Genomic DNA, 12,078 nt, shown 5'->3' with positions numbered 1-12,078 from the left:
CCCAGTACGTGTCGTACCACCGTCAATGTACACCCCCCCACCCCTGTACGTGTCGTACCACCGTCTATGTACACCCCAGTACGTTCCAGTCGTACCCCCCACCCCAGTACGTGTCATACCCCCGTGTACCTACACCCCAGTACGTTCCAGTCGTACCCCCACCCCAGTACGTGTCGTACCACCGTCAATGTACACCCCCCCCCTGTACGTGTCGTACCACCGTCAATGTACACCCCCCCACCCCTGTACGTGTCGTACCACCGTCAATGTACACCCCCCCACCCCTGTACGTGTCGTACCACCGTCTATGTACACCCCAGTACGTTCGAGCCCCACCCCCACCCCAGTACGTGTCATACCCCCGTGTACCTACACCCCAGTACGTTCCAGTCGTACCCCCACCCCTGTACGTGTCGTACCACCGTCTATGTACACCCCAGTACGTTCGAGCCCCACCCCCACCCCAGTACGTGTCATACCCCCCGTGTACCTACACCCCAGTACGTTCCAGTCGTACCCCCACCCCAGTACGTGTCGTACCAACGTCAATGTACACCCCCCCACCCCAGTACGTGTCGTACCACCGTCAATGTACACCCCCCCACCCCTGTACGTGTCGTACCACCCTCTATGTACACCCCAGTACGTTCCAGTCGTACCCCCACCCCAGTACGTGTCGTACCACCGTGAACCTACACCCCAGTAGTTCCTGGCGCACCCCCAACACAACCTCCTAAGTACGGAGCGCACCCCATGCCCCAACATCACAACCGCATGTACGAGTCGTACAAAGCCACACACAAGGACATAATCGTACAACCAAATGGCCCATGTACACACCGTACACACGCTCAAAACGCACGTACACAACCAGGACAAAATAAAACAACACAAGAATACACCATTCGAAAGGCACACAGCCACTAAACATGGCCAACAACCACTAAAATAACACAATCACTGACCTGCAACTGCCAAAAACAAACAGAGGCCCAATACACCACCACTCCTTATAACACACCCACCCAAAATTCAAAAACTGCCACACCCACCCATGGACCAATAAAAAGGGCCCACACACACAAACCATGAGCCTTTGCAACAGACTCACTGCTGCCAGACACCACAGAACCAGACTACAAGCTACACCACACCTTACACTTGCACACCTTCACACGACCACCCTCACAAACACCCTCTCATCACATTCACACACACACACAACCATCCACACCCCCCCCAACATCCACACACCCCCCACACCCACACCATCCCCACCCACACCCCTCACCATGCCCACTACCAAGAATCCAAAGTTCAGTCACCGAGAGTTGGAGGTCCTTGTTGATCAAATCCTCAGAGTCGAGCCACAGATCTTTGGAACATTGGTCAGAAGCACCAGCCAGGCAGCCAAAACAGCCATGTGGCAGACCATCGTCGATGCTGTGAATGCTGTTGCGGACACCAGGAGGACCAAGCAGGATTGCCAGAACAGGTGGTACGATCTGCGGAGGAGGGTCAGAGCCAAGAGGCAGGAGGAACACGACCAGGCCAACGCCACCGGAGGAGGGCCCTCCCGCAGAGCCGTACAGTACCATCCCTGGGAGGAGAGGGTGATGGCCATACTGCCGGTGGAGGCAGTTGAAGGAGTAGAAGGACTCCGAGACCCGGGTGAGTACACAAACAACGCACCTCACATGGGGGGAACTGCAACCACAACCAAAATTACTAACAGGCACGCAACCACCACAAGCCATCGCATGACTCAACCACACTCCATGAGCAGGCACATGCCACTGCTGCCACCATGCCCCATGCACCCAGCTGGACAATGTCAAGTCACAGGCCACAGAAGACAACAACACATGACACGGTAACCCGGATGGCGGGAGGCTGGGCACCAAAAATCACATAGTGCGACTCCAAAGCAGACAACAATGCCCTCTGCCCATATGGCCTAGGTCACAGCCAGACAAACACTGTGTCCCAACACAGGAATGACTTGCCAGCAAATGGCGGACGCCTTGCATCAACACATGGGGGTGAAGGCACTGTTTTGCACATGACAGCAGCTAATGAACAGCCAACATTGTGAAAGAGTGGCAGCACACACCACCACAGCAGCAGCGCACAGACACACAGCAGACAAAATGGGTGCCTGGAGATCAGAAACAAACTCACATCAACAGGCCAAGGGCCACTCAAAGATCTGCTAACAGTGTGTGCCCAGGAAGCTGGGCCAAGGTGACAGAGGGTGACACACGGAGGGAGGGAGAGGGGGACACAGAGGGAGGGAGAGGGGGACTGAGAGGGAGGGAGACGGACAGAGGGAGGAGGCTGACACACGGAGGGAGGGAGGAGGCTGACACACAGAGGGAGGGAGAGGGGGACAGAGAGGGAGGGAGAGGGGGACAGAGAGGGAGGGAGACACAGGAAGACGGACAGAGGGAGGAGGCTGACACACAGAGGGAGGGAGAGGGGGACAGAGAGGGAGGGAGAGGGGGACAGAGAGGGAGGGAGACACAGGAAGACGGACAGAGGGAGGAGGCTGACACACAGAGGGAGGGAGAGGGGGACAGAGAGGGAGGGAGAGGGGGACAGAGAGGGAGGGAGAGGGGGACAGAGAGGGAGGGAGAGGGGGACAGAGAAGGAGGGAGACACAGGGATAGCAAATCAGTCCTTTGGTGTGTGGGAATGTCTGCTCGTCAGCAGGTGGACTGCGTGCATGTAGACAAGGGTGGCCAGTGCCAGAACCCCCCCTCTTCATCATGGCAAAACGCAGGGCCATGTCACAACCTGTACACGAGCACAAGGACAGCCACCTGCATCATATAAGTGTGTGGATCCACTCCATGTGCACATGTACAGTGCTACAAGGAAGGCGCAAATGCATGGCTCGCCACACCTGCACACTCCACTGCTGTCTGCAGTCACACTTGACGCAGCAAGTTAGACTGTGCCACACATAGTTAAAGGGGCCAAATTGGTGCCCAAGGGACACACCCATGCACAAGTGCACTGTGAGTGGAATGCAAGACAGATCCTAATTCCAAGAGGAAATGTGCCAACTTTGAAACGGATGAAACATGGATGTTGCATGGACCAAAATTAACATTTTCTCTCTCACACACAGGTCAACGTCGTGCTGCACCCCCCAACACTGGGGGGGAACACTCACAGGACCCGGATCTGCAGGAGACCGATCCCACCGGCAGCGACCACTCTCACCACTCTGCGGACGACCCCGACCGACCTGGCCCCTCTGGTGTCCAACCACCTGCAGCACCTGCGTCAGGTACAACCGTGCCAACCACCACCCCCACTCCTGCCACATCCCAGGAGACACCCAGGATCCCTGCCCCAACACCACAATGCAGCCAGGCTCGCCAGGAGGGACACGGTGTCCCGGGCACCCAGGAGGAGGCAGGCGACAACGCCAATGCCACCCCTCAGGGGTTCCGGAGACCCGATGTGCCCACAAGTGCAGGCCAGACGCAAGTGGGCAGGGGTGGTGGGAGTGGAGGACGGCGGAGGCGCGAGCCTGACCAGTTGGCTTGGGATCCGGTATTTTCCCATGTCCGTAACATCCTGGACTCATACCGGCAGGACACCACGGGCATGGCCCAGGTTGTGTCCGTCCTCGAGGGGATCAAGGTCCAGCAGGCCCAGCAACATGCGGAGCTAATAGCCTGTCTACAGGTACACCAACGGAGGATGGAGGACAGACAGGCTGAACAAGTGACGGCGTTCCAGGGGATTCACGCTACACTCCGTCGGATGGCCGACACCATGGCCGACCCTCCCTGTGCCAGAAGGCGGAGAACATCACCACCCACAGGGAGGGATCAGGAGGAGGAGGAGGAAACATCCGACGGAGCATCCCAGACGTCGTCACGGCCTGCTGCTGAGGTTCCCCGCAGGAAGCCGGGTCGTCCACGGAAAGGACCGTGAGGGTGGCTGCTACATCACCATCTCCCAGGACACCTGGCCTGGCACCTGGCCCACTGGAGCAACAGCATCACAGCATCAAGAGACATTCTCTGCCACATGGCCCTGCTGGTCACTGGCTGACCAATGTTGACAAAGACTGTGGCATGGACTCTGAGGATTACCAATGGCAAGGACACCAACTCCCCTACTGAACTTTGGATTCCCTAATCCTGGAAAGCCCCTCACTTTGTCCCCCCCTACCCCAATAATAAATCACACTATTAAGAGTAGATGCCTGCTGGTAGCATTATTACCTAACATGTGTCTTGTACAGTCTAAACATGCCTGAGTCATCTGTTCACTTCAACCATCCACACCCTGGGGCCTGAGTCTGGCACAGGACACATGGGTCACAGTTTATTAGGCAAGACAGACATGGAGCACCATACACACCCGTGATGGGCAGAACCAGCTGAGGGGGTGGCCGAACAACCGTGCTGACAGACACATTGAGTACAGCAACAGTCATGCGCAGAGGTCAGGGATCCTGCCCAGTGTCCTGGGGGGCACCCAGGTATGTGTAGACAGGTGGCAGAACCATGTCCTGCAAGCTTGAGTCCGGTGGATGCAGAGAATGGGGTCATGGACAACGTTGGATGCATGGGGATGGCACATGTCACAATACCCACACAGTCATGGACATCATGCCCAATACACAGTCTCAGCACACACACACAGCTTGCATCTTGCCACTCGACACATTGACACATAGCCACAATCAGGGAATACCATGCCAGACATGCAGGATGCACCGTGCCAACACACCAGCATTGACTGAGAAGAGGCACCTTGGAGGCATAGGGACACCTTTATTAGTCATGTTTTTGGGATTGCAGAGGCAACTTGAAGTACACATGAACACATCATGTGGAGTAACATGTGGGTCCAACACTGGAACCCCCCTTCTGCAGCACAAATGCGTGATAGCCATGGAACTGGCACACAAGTGTCGGCTAACAGCTAAAACCCACAGCTGCACACGGAGAGCCTGACATACACCATAGATCCGCTGATGTGGAAGTCCCACGCCATGTCAAGACAATGTTAACCGTATGTGTCCGAGGGCAGTGTCACACACATTGATGCCATCATCACAATCCACTATCCCATCACTGATGACTGACAACCAGGCAGCCCATCTATTCAGGTGTACCCAGCTGCATGTCGTGTCCCATGGGGATGCCACATGACTGCAGAGGGACCAAACCCCGACCGGGGCAGTGTGCACACATCGTGAACAACTGCCACACCCAATACACCCCAGATGCATCCCTTACCCCATGGAGACTTCCAAACGTGTCCGTGCCTGTAACGCTGAGTCAGCCCACGATGTCATGTCCATGAGGAATAGCAGTGCCACAACAATGCAACCAGCAAACGGCATGCGCAGGTACCTGGGGAAGAGAGACACACAAGAAGTCAGCCACAAAAAGCACAGCCACTTGCATGTGCATTTACTCGACACATGTATGGATGACAACATGCTAGGTCACAATTATGACTGGGGAAATACTACCATCACTGCCACCATCACTCCAGTGACACACCCACACACACCTCTGACCCACGTGCCATACATGCAGGTGGAGACACACATCACAACGCATGCCACACGGGGACCAATGCGTGCACACTCAGACCCTGGTACTCACCACTAAGCAAAGAAGTCGCGTATGAGCCGAGTCCGGATGTCCTCTTGCGGCTCCACATCCTCCACATCACTAGCCCCATTGCCAAGCCCTTCGTCCTCCACGGGTGGATGGTCCTCGTCATGTTGATTCAGGATGAGTGGCACAGCTCTTTCAACTGCCATGTTGTGCAGCATGCAGCAGACCATGAAGATCTTGCAGACCTTCGCCGGGGCATAAGGGAGTGCACCGCCGGTCTTGTGGAGGCACCGGAATCGGCTCTTCAGCATGCCAAACGTCCTCTCTATCACTCGCCTTGTCCGGCCATGGGCGGTGTTATAGCGGAGCTGGGCCGGCGTGATGGGGTTGCGGAGAGGTGTCAGCAGCCAAGGCATGTTGGGATAGCCAGCGTCCCCTACATGGGAAGCACATGGACATCGTTAGAACTGGTGAAGCGGTCGTGCTGGTCGGCTATACAGAATACAGGACAGACAGACTGTACCCACCAACAACACATGCCCGTTCGTTGCGCAGCTGCATCATCATATCAGGCATCCCGCTACGCCTCATGATGTAGGCATCGTGTGCTGACCCTGGGAAACGAGCACAGACATGTGAAATCACCATATTGGACAGACACACCACAAGGGCATTGATGGAGTGGTAGTGCTTCCGATTGCGGTACGCCACCTCCCGTGCGTGTGGTGGTACCAAACCTACATGTGTCCCATCTATGGACCCAATGACATGGGGCATCCCTCCCAGGGCATAGAATCCACGCTTGACCTCAGTCATCTGTTCAGGGGTTGGGAACTTGATGAAGTCATCCAGGTGAATCAACATGGCCTCCAAGAAATCATGCAGCACACCGCTGAACATGCTCTGGGACATGCCACCAACATGAGCTATGGTATTTTGGAAGGTACCCGTGGCAAGAAAATGTAGGGCAGCCATTACCTTCAGCTGGGGTGTCAGTGCCGTAGGATACCTGTGCTGCGGTTGCAGGTGTGGTGCCAGTCTCGCCGTCAGCTCCAGAATCAACGGTTGGGTGAAGCGGTAGAGCCGGATCCTGTCATTCTCCTGCATGGTAGCCAAGTCTGGAATTCTTCGGGCAAGAGGCGGCGCTCTGCAGTAATTTGGAAGTGACAAGGAAGAGTGAGTGCACTACGAGAACAACTCATGTCTACTGAGCACATGTAAATCTGGCAATACACACATGCTACATAGGGAGTCAGGTATGTGCTACATGCCCAGGACACGTATGGATGCAAGGTGACACTCCTTCCAAGACCCAGCTACACACGGTGATTGAGAACCTCCCCATGCCACGCCATGGAAATAGCTGTGTCCCAGTGCATGTGCACAGCCCGACGCAAGACAGGAGTGACATACACCCACACATCAGCAGAAGTGGGATGCCGATTGCAGAGACTGGTAGCGGAACACTGGAGCCACAGGTCACATGACATTACACTAGTCCAGCCCACACACCTTGCCATGAAGGTGCACATGTCATGACTCACCACACATTCCTTGTGAGGATGCTGACATGGCCTTGTCACGCTACTCCGTGTCCCATGCATACATGTGCACCTCACATCCGATAACACATGTGGCATGGTGTGCGGAACAGTGTGCAATGACAATCTACACACAGCCACATGTTGGTTGCTGCAACGGCTGCAGCTTTTGAGGGTGCTACAACATCAACCTGATGTAAATCCCGGACACATATATGACATAGTCACATTGTGCACTGTGGGTAGTGACAAGTCATGTGTCATGACCCCTGTACCGGGCATCATGGGACACTTCCGTGTGTTGGTGTCCGTGCCATGCCAGTGACGCTCACCCCAAGTGCGCAGTCCCACATGCACACATGTCAAAGGAGTCAAGGGCATGCCTGGCACACATTGCACCCTCACACAGTACACCTGTACACATCTCATCATACATCTGGTGCCTTCTCCACTCAGGAGGCATGTTCCACATCACAGCCTGTGACACCTGTGCTCCACACATGTAGTAATGCACAGACGATGCCTTGATGTCCATTCCTGGACAAGTATGTCCATCCATGGACAAGTATGTCCATCCATGGACAAGTATGTCCGCCCTATTCCTACCTGTGTGTCGCCTATCACCACAGTGATGTGTAAAAACCGCCGTACTGCTGCTGAGAGGGCCTGTGCATGTTCCCAAATCACTGTGGGAGTGCTGCCGTATGTGTACCCATCGTGATGGCAAGCGTACAGGCATTTGTACGGTCCGTAGCACTACGAGTACGCATACGCGTGCAGACCCATAGTGATAGGGCCGTACACACGTATGTACGCTCACTATCACTATGGGTCTGCACGCGTATGCGTACTCGTAGTGGTACGGACCGTACACACGCATCTACGCTCACTATCACTATGGGTCTGCACGCGTATGCGTACCCGTAGTGGTACGGACCGTACACTCGCATGTACGCTCACTATCACTATGGGTCTGCACGCGTATGCGTACCCGTAGTGGTACGGACCGTACACTCGCATCTACGCTCACTATCACTATGGGTCTGCACGCGTATGCGTACCCGTAGTGGTACGGACCGTACACTCGCATGTACGCTCACTATCACTATGGGTCTGCACGCGTATGCGTACCCGTAGTGGTACGGACCGTACACTCGCATGTACGCTCACTATCACTATGGGTCTGCACGCGTATGCGTACTCGTAGTGGTACGGACCGTACACACGCATCTACGCTCACTATCACTATGGGTCTGCACGCGTATGCGTACCCGTAGTGGTACGGACCGTACACTCGCATGTACGCTCACTATCACTATGGGTCTGCACACGTATGCGTACCCGTAGTGGTACGGACCGTACACTCGCATGTACGCTCACTATCACTATGGGTCTGCACGCGTATGCGTACTCGTAGTGGTACGGACCGTACACACGCATCTACGCTCACTATCACTATGGGTCTGCACGCGTATGCGTACCCGTAGTGGTACGGGCCGTACACTCGCATGTACGCTCACTATCACTATGGGTCGGCACGCGTATGCGTACTCGTAGTGATAGTGAGCGTAGATGCGAGTGTACGGTCCGTACCACTACGGGTACGCATACGCGTGCAGACCCATAGTGATAGTGAGCGTAGATGCGTGTGTACGGTCCGTACCACTACGAGTATGCATACGCGTGCAGACCCATAGTGATAGTGAGCGTAGATGCGTGTGTACGGTCCGTACCACTACGAGTACGCATACGCGTGCAGACCCATAGTGATAGTGAGCGTACATGCGAGTGTACGGTCCGTACCACTACGGGTACGCATACGCGTGCAGACCCATAGTGATAGTGAGCGTAGGCATGCATGTACGGGCCGTTGCCATGCATTTGGGGTGCCCTAGGGCCCCGAAACGCACCGTACCTGTGTGTGATGCTCCAAATTACCTAGGGGACAAGTATTAAGGCCTACATGCATGCTGGTTGTCATGGAGACCAAGTTCAAATTTCGAAATTGTTCTGGAAGGTGCACAGCAGAAGTCAGTTGGAATTCTTCTACTTTGTTGCAATGTGTTTGTGGGGCTGACATCATGCAGGAGAATGAAACCGATAGAGAACCCACAGACTGCTAGGTTTGAAGGGATTGGTGGAAACATAGGATGCAAATGTGAGTGACCAATCACTCTGTACTCCTGTGCATGAGACTGGGCAGAAGGGCACATATAAGGCAGCCAGGTCCCATGAGGGAGCACTTGCCTGCACATCTTTGCATTCGTCGACCCAGCTGCTGCTACTGATTCCCTGGAACCATGTCAAGGGCTGTGGAGAGGACACAGCCATTCACCCTGGAGGAGAACATGGCTCTGCTGGATGTGATCCTCCCACAGTACTCCATGCTGTATGGGCGACCAGGGTATCAGGTGAGTGCATAGGCCACTGCCACAGACTGTCCCTATGTTGTGACTGTGACTTCTGCCATTGCGTCCAGGTGTAACACACATGCCATGTACTGTCGGGGGGGTCCCAGGGAGGGGTGCCTGATGTCTCCCAGCAGTGCCCTGAGACAGGAGGGGTGTGTGCAGAGTCCTCCCAGCAGTGCCCTGAGACAGGAGGGGTGGGGACCTATCACTCACAGCAGTGCCCTGAGACAGGAGGGGTGGGGGCCTATCACTCACAGCAGTGCCCTGAGACAGGAGGGGTGGGGGCCTATCACTCACAGCAGTGCCCTGAGACAGGAGGGGTGGGGGCCTATCACTCACAGCAGTGCCCTGAGACAGGAGGGGTGGGTGTGATGCACAGTGTGAGCCTTGATCATTGATTGTGACATTGCCATCATTCCACCTGTGTACCCACTGTGGCACGTACTGCTTTTGCCCTCACCAGGGGATGATGTCCCTATGACAAAGGTGCAATGCGTTGGCTGCATGACATGCCTTGTTGTAACCAGCTAATTTGTACCCATATGTCTCTCTGTGACATGTGGCTGGTGTATTGATGTGGTGTCACTTGTTCCTCCTCACAGGTAGGCGTCACTGCCAAGGAGCAGATCTGGCTGACCGCCGTCAGTGCCGTGAGGGGTGTGGATGGTCGGAGGCGGAGCCTGCCCCAGGTGAGGAAACGCTGGCAGGATATCCGGTGCTGGACGCGGAGGATTGCACGGCTCCTGCTGGGGGACTCACCTGAGAGCCACAAGAACCGCGGCCGCCGCCGTCTGAGCCACCTCCACAGGCGTGTGCTGCCGGTGGTCTTTCCAGACCTGGAGAGGCGCTTACAGGCGATGCAGCAGCCGGAAGGGGGTAGGTACATGTGTGTTTGTTGTGTGTCACCGGCATTTGTAAGGGCACAGTAGCATGAATTCACTGGCAGGGTTTAAAGGTGCTGTGCAGATCCTGTTTGCCCCAGTATAGCGCTGTGCCCCTGCCACCCTTCCCCTCCTTGCAATGTGTTCCCTGGTCTGTGTGTAGTCACTCCTTCACAAGGTAATGTAGGCTGGCGCTTTGTCCACGAGAACAATGACTGTAGCATCATGTGTGGGGGTGGTGTGTAACAGGTTGTGGGACCTTGCCTGTGCACTGTCAAGTTCACTGCATGTGGGTTCCATGTCAGTTGGCACTGATGCTGACTCCAGACATGGGAGTTGGTCTCTCATGTGTCATGCCTTACAGCGCGCATGTCCTATGTAGTGGCCTGTGACATGATGTGCATGAGTGTGCGATACACATAGTGCAGGGATGGTGACGTGTGTTGCAGTCATTACCATTCAGTAGCATGTAGTTGCGTGCCCACTACTGTCCCCTGGGGCACCTTTTCCTCAGTGGTGTATGTGTCATCATAAACGTGGCCAATCTCAGTGTCTACAGCGTAGGTTGTGCTCTGTGCCATTGTCCCCTGTCACCATGTATATAGACGTGCTATTTTGTACAGGTGTCCACTGTGCAGCCTGACCTGATTGTCCTTCTTCATACTCACAGTTGCCAGTGCCTGTGTGTCTTTTTATACTCATCTGAGGATGGGCACTGGTACCTCATTATTTGTACAGGCGCACCTTGGCTGTTTGGCGTCCAATCTTGCTTTTTGCCTGCCCCTGTGTGTATCACCCAGACTATGAGATGTTGGTGCCACCTGTGTCTCAACAATTTGCCTCGTGTAGGGTCTTGTTGGGGCGGGCAATGCCTATGTGTTAACTCCTGATTTCCACTTGCTGGGTCTGGGCAGTGTGTGATGTGTCTGGACACACACGCAATGTGCAGTGACCGAGTCATGTTGTGCATGTTTTCAGCATTACCTATGCAGCATGTGTCTCAAGTTCATGGATATGGTCCCTGGTCATCGGTATTTTCGCCAACGCTGTGTGGTGCAGATGCAGTGCTGGATTGTCCCCAGGGCCTTGGTGCTATGTCAGACTCCGTTTCATGTGTTTAGCTATTGTCTCATGCTCTCCATGGTATTTCAGTGGCATGGTGGCTCAACCAACTGTGTGTTTCATGCCCTACATCGGTACCCTGTTCAGTAGATGTTAGGGATCTTCCTTTTCAGGCCATGCAATGTTACCTATGTAGATTGGACTCATGTGACAGATGTGTACAGGTGTCTGATTAATTTCTGTCTCTCCACCCTGCCCACAGCATCGTCGGGGGACACAGAGGGAGACATGGACACAGACCAGGCGGAGGGACCGAGCACCAGTGCCAGCCGTGACATCGGGTCTGGCACATCGAGTGGGACAGAGGCGGAGGAGAGTGTGGCCGAGGACCTGTCGACTGGCACATCAGACTACGAAGCTGACAGGTCCGAGGAGGATGTCTCCGAGTGGGCGGAGGCTGCACCAGCAGCTGACAGCGGAACAACACCTCGCACCGCCCCCTCAGTTTCCACCAGCCGCCTCCCACTTGCTCGTGTCCCTTCCCAGCGTGCCCGGTCACAGCATGTCTCCTTCCTGCCAGGCACCG

The sequence above is a fragment of the Triturus cristatus genome, chromosome 5_2 (genome assembly GCF_964204655.1).
Source record: "Triturus cristatus chromosome 5_2, aTriCri1.1, whole genome shotgun sequence".
Lineage (NCBI taxonomy): Eukaryota > Metazoa > Chordata > Amphibia > Caudata > Salamandridae > Triturus > Triturus cristatus.
Note: the sequence above shows the minus strand (reverse complement) of the source record.